Consider the following 18,001-nt stretch of genomic DNA (forward strand, 5'->3'; position numbering starts at 1 on the left):
CTAAAGTTTTGTGATGAGGTGTACAGTGTAAAATATTTGTCTATAGTCGGAGCATTGACCTCCCTCTCATTCCGATGTAACAGTTATTCGTTTTATTTAATATGATTTTGTATTTGGAGCATCGCACTCCATTTACTGAAATATCACTTCTTAGAATCGCGAGAAGTTTGCTAAATTTTTTTTGCTTCGAGCAATTTCAGTTAAGATTATTATTCGAGATTCTTATTACCACATTCTCTGCTTTTAATAAATGGTACGTCATTTATGTAATTCCGCATTGTGTAAGCCTGTGACGAACGTGAATTCCAGCGTTGACAAAGAAAAAAGTAATTATTTGGTTCGCCACATGCCTGTCGTATAGTTCTGAGATTATATGACGTTGGTAGAACTGTCGGAAGTAGTTGAATCAGTGGGTTGTAGTTTGGAATGTGACGCATGCGTCCAGTTGTTTTCTGCGAGTCGTGTTCAGTAAATGCTACTGCTAGCGGTCGTTCGCCAGGACAAGCCACGTGGTCGTTGTTACCAGCAGCGGATCTGTCTCGCTTAGTGTTCCATTGGATGTCCCTGAGAGTGGCTGTTGTTACTGGCTGGAGATAGGGAACATCTGGATCGCGTATAGGCCCCATATTTGACCACAGATCATCACCTGCATGTGCCAGCAGCAATCTGAGGACTTTTATCGATCATTCCAGTACTAGATCATGTGTTTCGTGTGAACTTTTAACTATTTAGATTTTTTTATTAACTCAGTGCTGGTCGTTCTAACTTTCGGCTGTTTTTTCTGTCAGTATTTTGAAATGGAGAGGTGAGTACATTTTTTTTAGTTTTTACTTATGTAGTTGGGGACATATTGTAAAGAATATATGCGGACGTTTTGTTTGAGAGCGTGTTTCTTCCGAGGTTCTGATCGAGCCATATGGAATCTTTGTGTTTACCACGTGAATTAATTTTTAATTCGCGCTCATATTGTATATTTCCAGAATAAAGTTACCACGTGGCTTCCCAATAAACCAGCTGTGTACATAAGTACTTGCCTTACAATGTTGAACTTTGGTCTTGTGCAGGGACCGTTTGAAACTCAACAGAAAAGGCTTATCGTAATGTTTGCTTACCCGCATTTCATGTGAACTATGGACATCTTTAATTCACACAGGCCATCTTTTATAAATACGTCATTCAGATTTTAAAAACATATTTTCCGTGCTATTTTTTGATGCCGGTTCCATTCACACCAAATTAAGTTACAATTATCTTCGTGGATCGTGATGAAAGCCCCGCTACCAAAATCACCAGCGTCATCGCAGTAATGATAATAATATATGGATATTCGGAAATGACCGACACCAGTTTGTCCCCAGTTAGTAAAAGGATTGCTCAATCAGTAATTAGACTGGATTTGTGCTGTTGTGTGGAGCATGTAACTTTACATAGCATTTCGCCATATTAAGTGGTCATTTGTATAACTGCTGTAATCTTTGAAAACAAACTCAGTAAATTTATCGCACTGTATTTTAAGCCGAGTTGGTCGGTTCGTATTGCTTTCTGCAGCAGATACATTTGCAGTGGCGGCGGAACCAATCGTGAGGCCCTGGAAGAGACTGATTAGCCAGGCTCCTTAAGAGGAAAATAAAATTTTATGTAGTTTTAGTTATTGTACTTTTAACAATTCCGAAAGCGCCTCTCTAGAACCGGCTGGCCCGATACGTGGTGTAATTTTATGGAAGCGTTTTAAAACATTGTAGTTTACTCTCCACAGGCATTTATCGAAAAACTTTACCAGTTCCGATCTCAGATAAAAGAACATGTACAAGGTAAACCAAAGAAACAGAGTAAGGAGACCTCCGATTATCCGACCTTCGTATACCTCCGACGTCCCTTTCTATCCGACGTGCTGTGTCCTGGGGGATTTAATTCTATTGAGACCGCACTTGCTTTCGTAGAAGAAATGTGGGGGCTACAGGGACAGACGTACTTCTTGTACAGGCGCTGGCGTGACCTTGCCACAAAGAAAAGGAAGGAGGCTCAAAACCAAATACCCGTTATTAATTTATAAAAACAACTTTTATATACAAAATGTCGACAACTATTTTGTTTGTGAGATTTTTTTTTCATTTGATGCCATGTTGTATTTTCTTCGCAATTTAATAATAGCGGCACTCGAGTTATAAATTGAGTTCATGTTCACCTTCGTCTTTTTCATTTCGTATTCGAGCATTTTCGATTTTCTGGCCGGGACTCTACTGTACACGCATTTCTTGTTTTTGTATTCACAATTTGATGGACTGTGGAAGTTTCTTTCAGGACACATAAACGTCTGTAATATGGACTTTTATTAGTCAGCCTGTGATAACGCCAAATGGTGTATTATGAAACTCTTGGTTCATCAACGTTATACCGAAGACTTTTAGTTCAGGTCGTATCTTCATACCATAGTTTGTTAACATCCTGTTTAACATGTAATTTGACTGGCCGCTTGCTGCTGTCTGCTGTGTAGAAACACGCGGATATAAAGATTAAAATCCTTTTATGAGAGTCACCGAACGTCGTGGTTAAGTTCACTTCGTATTCGGGAGATACCAGGTTCTCAAATCTCGGCCCGGACATCGGCTATCATTACTGGAGTAATTCGTGGTTTTCCTCAGTACCTCAATTCAAATCCTGGGGTGTAGTGTCTTAAATTAGGCCACGACCGCTTCCTTCCACGTCCTTTCAAATTCATTGTTCTCTATCCTCTCATTCGACGCTGTACGAGGTGCGATCGGAAAGTTTCAAGACTTTGTCAATAGAGGGCGAACCGGATGTAGTACGAGCTTCTGCCGCTAGGGGGTGCGGCCTACATTCCTAGTGAATCAGTGTGCCAACCGGCATCATCGAATTAGCATTTGTTTCTTAGTTACGGGCGTCTTGGTAGTGCATTACACCGACCCTCCTGCGATTTCGGAATGGCATGTGCATCAAATTTTGCCAAAGACTCGCCAAAACGGCTACGGAAACCTATGAAATGCTAAAGCAAGCATATGGGGAGTCCGCAATGGGTCGTGCACAAACTTTTGTGTGGCATTCACTTTTTAAAAATGGCCGAACCTCTGTCGATGATGACGAGCGTTCTGGACGACCATCTTCGAGCACAACGCCCGAAGATTCGGCAGGCCATTCACGAAGATCGACGTCGTACCATCAACGACTTGTGCGACATTGTTGGGATAGGCTATGGGACCTGTCAGCTGATTCTAAAGGAAGAACTCCACATGCGACGCATCCTGTCTGAGGACCAGAAGCAGATTCGACTTCTCGTTTGTCAGGAGCTCAAAGATCTTGCAAGAACCGACCCCAACTTCCTTTCTAAGCTCCGTGTGACTTCTTGCTCTTCCCAAAGATGAAAATTCAGCTAAAGGGAAGGATATTTGAGACGATAGAAGAGATTCAGGCAGAATCGCAGATGGTGCTTGACAGGCTGACAAAAAAGATTTCCAGGGATGCTTCCAGGCTTGGCAGCGGCGCTGGGATCGTTGTGTTCACTCCCAGGGGAACTACTTCGAGGGTGATGGATGAATTTAATACCTGAGATAAGTGTACGGTTTTTTTTTTAATTTTATACGCGCAGTCTTGAAACTTTCCGATCGCACCTCGTATAGTCTGAGCTTATGAAAAAGCGTCGTTTCATAAATGTAAATAAATTTATGAAGTTGTGTAATGTCTCAAGAAACCACCTTCAGCGTCATGACGGTTGTGCGTATGCTTGTAGTTGGCTTGGTTTTACGATTCATTAGCTACAGCGTCCAACGGGTGTGGTGGTATGATTGTGGACGAACTGTCGTGGCCTATTTGAAGATAAATGTCCCTTACTCTTACGGAAGAAGGTGGGAAAACCGACGAGAAACTTGTCAGATGATTGGTGCGGATGTAATTCGAACAGATTTTCGAATGAATGTCATCCCTTATCGCGGCGTCTAGCCGCCACATACTTCTGTGGTGGGGACTGCTACATTGGTGAACGTGTAATGAAAACATAGCGGAGATGGCTCTGAACATAGCTGAAAGTTCTTCCCGGAACTTTTTGTAATGTTTAGTCTTTCCTTATGCTTCATGTTTTTGTAAGTGGTTCCTGTCATTGCGTCGAATAAGGTGAAGTTATTGTTCTGTATGTGATGAATCAGAACGATTCTAAATTAACATTTAACTCGTTGAAGCCTCCTTGATTTAACTGCATTCATAGCACAGAGAAGAATGCGGCTTGTGAAGTTTCTCGTCGTGCACTTTTCCTTATTTTTCATTCTGGTTCACAAGGTGATCATCACAAAGTTTTCATATACAGTAGATTCCGGTTGATTGGGGCATCGGTTAATCGGGGCAGTCGTTTACTTGGGACTACTCTTAAAGAACAAACCTTTTTAAATCTTTACGTGGAACTTTGCATAATTGGGCCAAAGTGTTCTAGTCCCGATGTGTCCGAATTAACTGGAATCTACTGTACTTAAAGTGCCTCATAATGAAGATTGTAATGAGAGTAAGTTCCAGCGTTCAGCAGCTTGGTGGCGGATACTGAGTAGTTCTGGAAATGACTCATGAAGGCGACGTCTCTTGCAATGGCTTCCGTGTGTAGGACTGTAGAGAGAATAGCAGGTGACCAACTTATCAGTTTCACACGTAGTGATACGCTAGTCCCTAATTTCTAATGGACGTTCTGGAATAAATAACCAGTGCCTGTAATGTCACGTAACCCCAAAGCTTCGTCCTGTAATTTTTACCATACAAATGTAAGATCAGCACAGAATTTGTTTACAAATGTAACATGTCTGGCTGTAATGTAATGTCGTCATTGATTTCAAACTGAAAGATAAATGGACTTTGGCCCAAAGTTCGTTAGTCACCGTATTATTTTACATTTCAGAAAAGAAATTATGAACGTAGCAGCGTTGCGTGTTTTAAAATATTATCACATATTTAAAAATCCCTTATTAAGTAGCGCTAGTGTCGTTATCGCTTCAGACATTCATACTACCGCGATATTGTTTACTTGGGGAGATTAAATATGCAAAATATGGAGTAGCCACTATGGTGCGATTGTTATATATTTTGTTGTGAAATGTAACTCGATTCTGTGTAGAACTTGTTTCCGTAATGAGTTAACGATTTTTTGAGTCTCAGTTTTATCGCCGATTTGTGTGTCCTTTGTCAACCCACTCATCCGTGCAAAAATACCGAAATTGTCAGAGCAGTAGCCAAACTGTGTTTGGGATGTATCTCCTGGAATTGGGAATTTGGCTCTGGCTGATGGTTTTCGTTCTTTTTCTGTCGGAATAATTGCTTGGTTTATGCTCTACTGCTTCCTCCCTATGTGTTTACAGCGGGGTTATTCGGCTGCTGTGCCGGCGGCACGACGCGTCCTTTCCGCTGTGTGCAATCAGTGCATTGGTTGCAGCGGCACAGACGCCAGATGATCTCATTGTAATTCACCATGTACAATATTTTAATCTGACACTGCATAACCTTGTAGTTGGTACAGTGCTGTTAGCGATAATGTATCATACACACTCGTCTTTGCATTGCTCTTTGTTTCTGTTATTATGTATTGTCGATGGCACGAGTTGTCGTAATAAGCAAACAAAATAATTGTCGAAGACTCGGACAATGTACAGAGGACAATTAGAAGCCAGTTACTAGTTTCGATTAGGCGCAGTGTGAGCTGGTGATTTACAATGCAGTTACATAATTTCTCTTACTAGTACCAGCAATTCATGCGTCGATGATTCACGTGGTTTCGTGAATGCTGTTTTTTTCACCGGTATTTCCCCAATCACAAGGTCGTGGGTAGCAATTTAACTTGTGGAACGTGTAATTACTTCTGCATAATTTATTGTAGGTGTTTGTGGCCATTTTAAAATGTTTTACATTTCTTGTATAATGGCAGCGTAACAGAAAGAGGCCTTTATCGAAAATAAGGTACTATCTTGTCGGCATTAGCTGTTTATGTGTAAAATATTATTTGTTTTACTTTATAAAGAGCTGATATTTTTCAGTTTGGAGTTGCTGTTTGAGGCAGGCGCCATTTATGCAAAGTTTTTTACCTTGAGGATGAAGGCAGGCTTCTGATCACGATTGCGTGTTTTTGTCCGTCTTTTCAAGTTTTAAGGCAGTTGACCAAGTTTCACGAAATTTCGTATTTAAGTATGCCGTTGGAGGACACTAAATCAATTTCCTACAATCAGTGGTGGGAACAACATTAGCGCCACTTAATAAGCTGTAGTTCCTGAAAAATATGCATTGTTTTAGGTAACACTTTTCCATCATGGCGGCTGTACGAAAATGTACATTTAACTTTCAGTTTGTTAAAAGTGGTAATAACCAATCGTGTAAATTGTGTAAATGTGCAAAGATAAATTATAAACATTTCTACAAATTAGAAATGGGCTATTGTTTTATTATTTATAAAGGCTAATTAAAAGTCATCAATTTTCGCTTTGCTTTAAAGTATTTACGAGGTGCGATCGGAAAGTTTCAAGACTGCGTGTATAAAAACCCGTACACTTATCTCAGGTATTAAATTCATCCATCACTCTCGAAGTAGTTCCCCTGGGAGTGAACACAACGATCCCAGCGCCGCTGCCAAGCCTGGAAGCATCCCTGGAAATCTTTCTTTGTCAGCCTGTCAAGCACCATCTGCGATTCTGCCTGAATCTCTTCTATCGTCTCAAATCTCCTTCCCTTTAGCTGAATTTTCATCTTTGGGAAGAGGAAGAAGTCACACGGAGCTAAATCCGGCGAATAAGGAGGGTGCGGGATGACGGCCATGGTGTTTGAGGCCAAAAACTGCCGAACTTTGAGGGCGGTGTGCGCTGGCGCGTTGTCATGATGCGTCGCATGTGGAGTTCTCCCTTTAGAATCAGCTGACAGGTCCCATAGCCTATCCCAACAATGACGCACAAGTCGTTGATGGTACGACGTCGATCTTCGTGAATGGCCTGCCGAATCTTAGTAACATTTTTGGGCGTTGTGCTCGAAGATGGTCGTCCAGAACGCTCGTCATTATCGACAGATGTTCGGCCATTTTTAAAACGTGAATGCCACACAAAAGTTTGTGCACGACCCATTGCGGACTCCCCAAATGCTTGCTTTAGCATTTCATAGGTTTCCGTAGCCGTTTTGGCGAGTCTTTGGCAAAATTTGATACACACGCCATTCCGAAATCGCAGAAGGGTCGGTGTAATGCACTACCAAAATGCCAGTAACTAAGAAACAAATGCTAATTCGATGATGCCGGCTGGCACACTGATTCACTATGAATGTAGGCCGCACCCCCTATCGGCAGAAGCTCGTACTACATCCGGTTCGCCCGCTATTGACACAGTCTTGAAACTTTCCGATCGCACCTCGTAGATATGTTGGTGTCTTTGCTTAGTTAACATCTCGCATGATTAATTGTAATTGATGAGAGGTAGTTTTATTTTTTAAAAAATATTGTTTTTTGAAGGAAATTAATTACGTATACTAAACATGAATTAGTATGTTAGCCCTTTAAAGGGCTGTTTTGAAAATCTGGTATATTTACCCTTATGATGTCCAGGATCCCGAGTCCATGCCGACATCCATGCTTGAAGGTCGGAGGATTGTGGACATACCATTAAAGTTGCCAGGTCTTGAAAACGACACTTTCAGTGGCCAACATACTAATTAATGATCTGTTAAGAAATTGGCATTTCTAAGAAATAAAAACTATCCAAAACTTTTTTCCCAAATAAATCGTCTGCGGTAGAATTCGCTGACGAAACTTGTGAACAAGAATGCCATTGAACAACAACTCACAGAAGAATAACAGAAATGCATCCTTTCCATGCACACATTCCCTTTCGAATACCATAATCTACTTATTTCGGTAACCATTGCTGTTGGGTGAGTTTCACACGGAAATTTGGAATTTTTTTTTAGTTGGTTTGTATGTATAGAACTTCACATTTTAAATAGATATTTGTGTCAATGCAACATATTCATAAAACATGCCAATATCTATTAAACTTGCATATTTTATTTTCATATAAACGTTAATGTTCCACCTTACCAGCTTGTGTACCAGCGAAACGAAGTAGTCTTTACCGTAGCTTTGTCGTGGAACTACTAACATGTCATTTTTCTTCAGATCAGACATACATATTCGTGTCTTCGCATACCAGATATGTGGCATAAATAAACAAAATATTAATGTAAAGTAGGGAAAATCCGTATGCTTACGTCACTTCCGGTTTGGAAGTTGGAAAATTGTAATTCTGTTGCAGAGAGTGTATTTTAAAATAATGAAAGCAGACTAGAATTGTAAAGCCTTTTATGTGACATTTCCTGTAGTAGCTTATATTATGTTCCCTAATGACTACAATTGATATTACATTAGATCAGCCATGTAAATGTTCAAAGATGTGTTTCTCTCGAATGTCTTTTCTGTGTTACTTTAAGCGTAACCTAATTATACCGTACTATATTTAAAGTCGTTCGGGGCAATACGTAGCAGAACACGTGGTTTTTTGGCCGCAACCCATCGTTTTGTATACAGCGAAGATACAACGGCCTCGATTTGGTCAGAGAAGCGTGCGTGTACGAACTGATTCTGATTATTACGTGAATAGACATTTTTTCTGTCTTTCCGAAGTTAAATAAGTGCTCTTATCAGGTCTGTTGTCCGAATGTATCGAAATGTTAGTTTCAGGTGTGACGTGGGCAGCTCTTGCCACTAAGTTAAAGTGTGTGTACCTTAAAAAGATTTTCAAAGGTTTTTAAAACCCAGGAAATGGGTGACTGCAGTGTTCCAGTTTCTATTCAGTTAAAGTGCTTTGTTACGTTAAGGTTGCAGGTATGTGACGTTTGAAGAACATTCGGCGAAGTCCCTGATGCATAGAGCACAAACACCGTATTCAGAAATTTTAACTAAAGAAAGGGATCTCCTTGCTATAGAAATTGTTGTTGCTGGTTGGATATTCAATTCAAAACGTCTCTGTCTACTGCTGTAAGTTGGGCTCTGAGAGTTGGTGAATAATGCCTTCCTCCCACGTTTGGTTCCAAGGTCATACCGTCATAGAATGACAGTGTAGAAAACCACCGGTTTCTTGTTATTCGTCAGGGTTTCGTTTCTTGTAGAAATCTCGGTTAGCCGTTGACCGAGTGTATAAAATTGCAGTTAATATCTCCTAAAACATAACTAATGACATGTGCTGCTAATTTTTACCAGGCGAGGACCAAGTGCTATATATCAATATTTTTACCAACCCGTTACATGCCGGTGTTGGAGCTAGGGGTGAGTAGTTAGGTATAGCACCTACTCATTTTCAATCTCGGCACTGGATAGGGGTGAGTGGTCAGCAGCACGCCACGGCCTTGCTTTGCCCCCGGGAAAGGAACCCGGTACCGATTGAACAGGAGACTGGGTGGTTTCCAAAGCCGGTCTGGACGCAGAAGCTAGAATAAAATATTCAGCCTCTGCCAAGACTTAAGAATTTCCCCCATGCTGTAAAGTTTCATCTCGGAAGAGTCTGCAGTCCATTACCAAATAGGTCTGGCTTTTTTCGGATTCAACTAAGCTCGACAAAGTGCGAAATTTGCTTGTCACAATACTGATCTGATATTGGCCTACGTAACTTGTGCATTGTTCGCATTGAAGTACTGCATTACACGGTATTTGAATGGGAGTTGATGGCAGGAGAAATGGCTGAGACTCCGAAAAAAAGTAGCAATGTGTGTCCCTTATTCACGTGTTGTAAGAAAATTATAGAATTCGCACTCCCTGGAAGGGATCCAACTAACTTGGACATTTGCCGTTATCACCAACCAGTTACATCGATATTGAAAGGATGTATTTTGTATTATATATTACGTATTGTTATTTATGCCTAGATTTGTGCATTGCGATATCTATCGAACGATAGATCGGCCTACCCAATCGTGCTGCTCTTTTGTTCGCGGGGTGGATAATTTTCAGTCGGCAGTTTTCCAATCCCCGTGTTGTGTATATTTTGTCTGAATGCCTTCCAGATGGCACATATTCAAAGCAGAAAACACGATGTTTTCATTCTGCATGAATCAACCTCATGGCCGACGTCCTCTAGAGACGGAACTTGAACTTCCATTGCAAAGGCTGTGTTTCGTACCAACTCTCTCAGCTCTGCAACGCGAGTAACCAACCAGATTCGCCCCTGTACTGAAATTCAAGAATGGCTGACCATCAAAAGTCTCTGTACGCGTTCCGGTAAATTTTGGTAACATGGAAGTGCTTTGAGCTCATGTGTGCTGTTAGTTGAGAAAATGCAGAAACAAATATCGAAAACAAAGATTTGGTTCTTGCTGAACGTAAATGTATTTGAGGACGGGAATGGCGTAATCATTCAGTTTTATGGTCCAGTACTTATACTTGGATAGGCTGAGATAACAGCGGAATTCTTGAGCATTTGTTTGTTATACAAGGATTACTGTCACAGTGTTTGAATCCTCTACACAACCACAGTAAAGTTCCTACTCGACTGAGATCCAGAAATAGTTTCATAAAGAGAACCATACCACTGGAGGCACAGCCCGGGGCCCGTCGAGTCTTACCCTGGAAGGATACAATGCCTGCTAATACGGTCCTCGAGCCCAGAGAAGAACCCGCCTCAGGGCTCCAATTACCACATGCTTCATGGAGATTCCTGAACCGTCTCAGGACAGAGTGGCAAAGTGCAGATCTAACTTGCTTAAATGCTGCTACATCAGTGATGAAGACCGGTGCTACTGCGGACGGACTCAGAGCCCAGGGCATCTACTCATGTGTCCAAAGACGGGCGAAGTCTGTACGCAACAGGATTTGATGCTAGCTAACGACAAGGCGATTATCGCCGCAGAATTTTGGAAAAATAACATTTAGGACACGGAAATAGAAAAATGCTTCGTATTACAGTAGCATGTTCCTTTCATCACCTATGGTATCTAATTTGCTACTATGTTAGGTTTACTTGGACGTAATATACCAACGCGTGCACATTTCAACAAGGGCGGATGTCTGCATTTGCGGATCAGTGCTAGGCAGAGTGTGATTCGTCAGCATGTTTAAACGCGTTTTACCAAATGTGCATAATCTTCTACGGTAGACATTCTTTCATTTTATGTAGATATTCGTTCTTCGTTCAGAGTGGTTGGCTATGAAGTAAGTTCGTAATGGTGAGGTCGTGTCCATCCATTAGGTTTTATATCCGAAGCTACCGAACTGTTTTAAATTCTGGCATTAGGGTCTATACTAAAAGTTGTCGTAAGAATTAAATTAACTTACGATATGTACCGGTGAACTGTAACACATAATCTGACGCCTAATTGATTTTGTCGAATTTCTAAAAAACTGGCTCTTTATTAAAGGAATTAGCACATGATATAAAATAAGTACCTGATTAAGATTGCGGCTTTTATGTAATTTATTTTTTGGGTGGTGAATGTTAACGAAATACAAGAAGGGAGGATTTCTGGTTCGGTAAACTGATACCTGTAATGCGATTAGCTTAGAGACAGTAGATTTGTACTGAGACAAGTGAGATGTACAAAACATCAAATTACGCATTTAAGATGCCAACTCCAAAGAAGTGTAGGCGTATGTATCATGCCCGTGTGTGTGTCCATAAACTTTTGGATCAGTTAAAGTATTTTCATGGAGTTTTTAAATAAAACGTCATCCGTTGAAGGTTACCCCACTTTCACACGTTTTATATGGTCAAGAAAATTTGTTATAAATCTTTGAAAAATATTAAAAGTTCTGGCCAGGTTGTCTTTAGTGTATAATAACTGTCATGGGAAATATGTAGCCCTATTTAGCTTTCCGTTTGATAGCGACGATTAATGAACATTATGGATATAATTTGGTATCGATATAGGTCGAAGTCTAAACATACATAAACATGTTTGCTAAAATTATAAATATTGCGACGGTGCAAAACTTGCAAGATTGTGACACCTTCAGGTTCTGTGAAAACTGTAACAAGTTATGACGAAGTTATGATTATTAAATTAGAACCTGCAGCTCTATTAGCGCCTCTGGAAGTAAATATGCCAGAGCATAGGACATCGAGTTTCGTTCTATATCTTCCTTGTGAAGTAGTACCTTTTATAGGATTTGAGACTTTCGCGGCGAATACAATCAATAACATCTTCTCGGGCAATTAGCCGCGTTAACTGGTTACCGTAGTAAACCGACGTTTCGGTAACCAACTCTGTCCCCATAATCAGGGTTCTGATGTGAGTCACATGACGTGGCTGATTGCCCGAGAAGATTTTATTGTTAGCACCTTTTAATTTCCTTATCCCTACTGAAGACGTGGCCGGCTAAGGTTTCATTAGCAGAGTTTTATTAACACGCAGAACTAAATCGTATTAATTATGTTTATGTTCGCTGGCTGATTTTAACTTGGCCTAAAGCCGCTCTTTGAATGTATCCTTACAGTTGAGAGTAAACGGGTATACGACGGGTTCTTTCAAAATTCGGTCTAATATGATTGAATGCTCTTCATACCCCGACCGCCACGGAGAGGTGAAGGGGATTTTATGATTTGTTTGTTGTTTATGGTCGTACAGTGTTTTAAAAACTAGCTAATCGAAGTAAGTTCGATGTTTTGGAAGTTGTCCTGGTGGACGTCCTTGCTTATGGATATCATTTATGTAACCATGTTTCGTGTAGGAAATACAAATAAATAATTCAAGAAATTTTGTTTGTACAAAATAGTTTATCAAGCTTCGAGGTCAGGCCATTGTTCTGCTAGAAACATTTGAATCTTCGTGTAAGGTAAACGATATGACACAGCTGCTTTTAGTGGCAGTAATTACAGGATATCTTTCGTGAGTGACTGAAAATAATCGCAGAACACCTGATACCAGCCAGGATATTCAGGTACACAATTTTCTGTGCGTGTACAGTAGCAGGTGTTTGAAACTCTAGGCGAAGTAATGACAGTCGTGAAAAAAAGCAGTCGATTTATTATCTCGAATTTGATGGGTCGTATTGAAATCTATTAGTTAATCCACTGTTACGTTTGGAACGTGAACCATTTTGCACAACAAAGATTGGTCCCGGACTGCGTAGCTTTGTGTTTTAGGAATAATTTCGCTTCTACGTCTACCCACATCCACCGAAAGATATTTTATGTTTGTCTCCTCAGTCCATGTGCCTTTTCAGGGTGTTTGCACTTAGGGTTTGCTTGATAGGCTATATTATAGGAGCTCAAGTCTGAAGTCTGGAGATAGGGATTAGCTCTATCGATTGGGCCCAACACAATAGGTTTTACCTGAAGACGGAGTAGACTCCCATCTTCGAAACGTCGTGAATTTTGAAGATTCCTGTCTTCTGGGTTGTTGCGCAGTGTAGTATGATAGATATTTACCAACGTCTACCATACTACACAGCGCAACAACCCAGAAGACAGAAATCTTCATACTCTGATGACGGAGGCAGTATGACCTCTGAAACGTTGGTTAACATCGACCAGACTATCATCGCCCTGATGACGGAAGCAGTATGACCTCTGAAACGTTGGTTAACATCGACCATACTACACAGCGCAACAACCCAGAAGACAGAAATCTTCGTACTCACCGCTGTGAAAACCTCAAATCATACCTCGTGGTTTTTTATTGATTTTATTTAATCTTGGACGATGGATAATGTCCAGAAAACAAATTGCTTTATATTATAGGATTTACTTGCATAGTGGAATGACAGTTTTACTGTTTCTAAGTTTAAATTAATGTATGGGCCCTATGAAAGAACGTGCAGAAGTAGAGAATTTTTTGCAGTGCTTGGAAATGCCTCAGCACACTACATAATGCATGTTGACCATCTTCACAAGTTGTTTTATAGATTCACCAATTCTGTTAACAGTACCTTTACTGCGTGATGTGGCAGGAAGTGCCTACTCCTTCATAGTATTAAATGTTGCAAATAGGAAATGAATTAATTGACTTGTTTCACCATAAAATTCTCCACTTCAGTTTGGGAACTGTTCACCTACAAGTGGACAGGCACGGCGAATCTGATTAAGCTTTTGTTTTGGAATAACTTAAACGCGAGCAGTTATTTATCCCAGATTAATCTAAGATTTGGAGTCGAAATTCGTGGTTCGAACAGTACATGATCACACTGCCACAGCGAGCAAGATGTTAAGTGTGCTTTATGTTTCCGTCTTGCATGGAATGTTGTTAACGTGACTCGAACATAATGTTTTTAAACAGTTCTGTTTTGTAAGTATGTTTACAGGTGAATAGAGCAGATCGTGAAAAATAATGGTGGTTTACAGAAAAGTAATTTTGCATATCTCTTATGTTGTCAATTAAATGGATACCTAAAAAGTTCATTGCAGGTAGGTTCAGGGAGTAGATTGTTAGCCAGGTGGAATGCACTGTTGTCTGTCTGCACTTGTGCCCGATTATTAGTGGGATTACGTGTTGAAAGCGACGGGGAGGATTGTACTCATTTTATTAACCTATGTTCTTAATTGCTGAGGGTGATGAATTCTGTGTACGCGCTCGTACCTAATTCCTTACACTGGACCCAGGACTGAAATTACGTTACTTATTTACCCAAGCAGTTACAAATTAGTGGCCGCGAAATTATTTATGACTTTTGAGCAATATTAATACCACACATTGTCGTATCATGACTTTACTTACAGTGAATCGCTGAAATTATTTATTATTTTAATGGAGTTGTCATTAGCTCAGATCTTTGTAGTATAGCGTGTAATGATATGATGAATGTTGAACTGGGAAAAAAATATATAGGAGGAAGCGGTTGTGGTCCATTTGAAGGTACTATTATGAAATTTGCTTGGAGGGACGGAGGAGAACCACGAAACACGTTGGGGGTTGAAGGTATCTGTCTTCTGGGTTGTTGCGCTGGGTGGTCTGGTAGATGTCCATCAACGTTTCTGATGATCATCGCCCTGATGACGGGGGCAGCATCACCTCGGAAACGGTGGTGGACATTGCCAGACCACACGGCGCAACAACCCAGAAGACAACAATCTTCAGACTCACCGCCGTGAAAACATCAAATCCTACGTTGGGGGATATCCAATCTTCTAGACCAGGGGTTCTCACCCTTTTTCGCTGGCGTACCATTGATTCTAATGTAACACATTAAATGTACCATTGACCAAATGCGTTCAGGGAAAACTTACTTATGTTCATTATCTTTTGATTTTCTTACTTAGTTCGCTTACCATAGGTTGAGAACGCTGTTCTAGACGAGACCCGGGACTTTAACAGTTCCAAATATGAGTGCTAACCATTTAGCTGCGACGTTTAGGCAATGAAATGAAATACTACAGTTGTGAACCACGTTAATTAGCTGCTGTCGCAAAGTTAGGGCTTTGTATCGTGAAGTTGTGGAGTGTGACACATTTTCTGCACGTGTTTAAAAGGACGAATCAGCTTGAGTTTCTAAATTCTTCCTCTATCACCAGTCGTCTTTAAACTGAAACTTGCCTTTGTTTGATATCGGAAAGACAAAGTAAAGTAGTTGACCTATTAACACTTGTTTAACGCGAACCTGGTATATTGCAAGTAGCCATAGTTGCTGCTGATGGACGTATAAACCCACTACCTCCACGGTCATGTTTCCCCAGTAGCTGCCTTCCTTTGCCCAACCAAAATGGTCGTCTCCGACTATTCGGACATGAGGTGTAGACTCACAAATGGTTTCTCGGAGACGACACACTGATAAAATGCTGACGTGGGTACCGAGTCACTTCGTTGTCTTGTAAATTTGAGGTGGAATTAACCGAAATCATTTCGGGCTGTACATGGGTTAACGTCCGTCTATTTGCTGAGTGTTGTCAGCGTTAGCCCTTTGAGTTCTGCCACGGAGACAGTTTCCGCATGACTCAAGTCGCCTCGATAGCATGACGTTAAAATAAAACTATGTTCTGTAACTAAAACTATGGTCAAGCTCATTTATAATGAACACGGCTATAACGAGATCTCGGCTATTGCGAGCAAACAAAGAAGAGTTGGTTGAAAATTATGTGTTTTATGTGCAACATTTCACGGTTAAAGCGATCACGGTATTGATAGCTTCACGGGTGTAACAAACAAATCTTTTCGTCATTGTAACGGGCAGTGGCTAAGATCTATCATTGCTTGATATTTACAGTCGACATTAATAGTGTGTTTGGTTCGATTTCCGTTCTCAGAACCTCCTTTATACTCCACTCACGAAGAGCATGGTCCTCGCTCCAGTTGTGTAGCGGAATTCCCCGCAGACCAAGCGTGGCAGGGGTGCCGAGGGCCTAAGGGTGCTCTCAGGTATCAGGGTAAATGTACCAATGGGGGGGGGGGGGGGGCAGAATGATTCCGCTACACTGCTGCCTCGTTTGAATAGAGCATGTCCTACTCTGCTGGTGCACGTGACATGTTATGGATTCTCAGAAGACCTAGGGAGAGAAACTAAATGGCAAACTAATAATGGAATTATTTTTCTTGTGAATTAATTTTGTAGTGCATAAATATATCGAATAAATTGTTAATCGTGTAATCGTAAGCTATATTTATCCGTTGTTGTTTTATCCCTATTGCCATAAGTGTGTATCTGTGTGCGTTTGTTTGATAAAAGTAGTGAGGAACAGCAAAAGTGACATATAGGTATAATATCTGATATAACTAGTAACGGTTATAACGAGCACTTTTCCTCGGTCTCTTGAATCTCGTTATAACTTCTTTGTTTGTTGATGCTAGGAAGATGGAACTTAGGGCTTGTTAATGTCGTGAACGCACAGAATACAAAGGTTCAGAATATAATTTTAGCAGAAAACTTATTTGCCTTTTAAATATAGTCTGTTGTTGACCCATAAAGAGACAATTTTTACATCCCTGCGGTGAAGGTATTTCGCGATTGCAGTGGTCAAACACCTAGTAGCCTTGAAGTATTTCTTCCCTAGGACTTGTGGCGATGGTATGCTGGGTGATGGGAGTATTGCTATGTAGTCGAGGTGATTGCTCGCTCTCTGCACGACTTTTCCTCTTCCCTGGTTAAAATTCACTAGGCATACTGTAAGCTAGACAGGTAAAGGTTATACAAACCGGTAAGGACGGATAAAATGAGGAGGGCTATCTCTTGCTATTGAACTTCATTTGTTCTTAGGTAATGCCAGTGATAAATAAAACTTCTTTACTCGGAGTTGGGAGTGCATTGATAGCATTTTATACCGTTGTTATATTGTTCCGGGTGTCATACGTTGGTTAGCAGTCGGTTGGTCTAGGTTCAAGCTATCCAAAATGAAATTTTGGTTTCCTGAGGCTCCGTACAAGTATTGGAAACTGACGGGATATTGTAAGTTCTAGGCGTTATTTGTGTTTGTCTTGGTTCTGCTTCCGTCGTCAAGTTACCGGTAGAAGTACAAGCCCTCCTCTATTCAGCTTCCTGGTCGCATTCTTGGACCATGGACTTTTGTTTTGCCACCCGTCACCTGAAGACCATCCATGAGGCACCCTTAAACTGCGCTTAACGAGACATTATATGTAAATTCAAGAATGAAAGATCATCGATTTAAAATCGACAATTCTTACCCCTCGGATCCAGTGAACAAGTTACCCATGATCCAAGCCAAAATGGACAGTCAGGTATTCGTAGTTATAAATATTGTAAAGCGTAAACATAAATAACTATAATAATATGTAAATTCGTACGATATAATTTTTCGATAAAAGTTTGCAAAGTCATTCTTAATGTACGCAAATGAGTTTTATAAAAACACTGGTTACTTTAGATAGTACACTACGCATATGAAAATAAAGAAATCATTCATTCTCAACAGACCTGCATATTATATTTCTGTACTGTTGATGGGTTAATGTACCCTGTATGACAGTTGCATTGCTTGTACATGTTTTATTTCGTGTTAAACTCGTGGGTTTGTAGCCCGAAATTAAATAGCTGTTGCTGTTTGCGGATTTGGAATGCCACCGCGTTACTAACAGCATTGTTTCAGTAGAATGCTGTCTTCTGGGTTGTAGC

General features: G+C 40.6%; 1 protein-coding gene across 6 annotated transcripts in view; it reads left to right on the top strand.

The window, feature by feature from the left end:
• The window catches only part of spoon (A-kinase anchor protein spoonbill), a 77,915-nt gene that overhangs the window by 11,750 nt on the left and 48,164 nt on the right, over window positions 1-18,001 (top strand). Inside the window, exon 1 of one of the 6 annotated variants that reach the window (XM_022063074.2) lies at window positions 458-805. The exons of 2 other annotated variants lie outside the window; for them this stretch is intronic. The gene's annotated coding sequence lies outside the window, so the exon portion shown is untranslated. Of the gene's footprint in view, window positions 1-457; window positions 806-8,571; window positions 8,660-8,693; window positions 8,840-8,971; window positions 8,993-18,001 lie in introns of those variants that run through there. 3 more of the 6 variants (XM_087351446.1, XM_087351445.1, XM_087351447.1) reach the window with 3 other exon arrangements.

Source organism: Zootermopsis nevadensis, unplaced genomic scaffold (assembly GCF_977971745.1).
Source record: "Zootermopsis nevadensis isolate Lab colony 2312 unplaced genomic scaffold, Znev_1.0 Znev_ptg000019l, whole genome shotgun sequence".
Classification (NCBI taxonomy): domain Eukaryota; kingdom Metazoa; phylum Arthropoda; class Insecta; order Blattodea; family Termopsidae; genus Zootermopsis; species Zootermopsis nevadensis.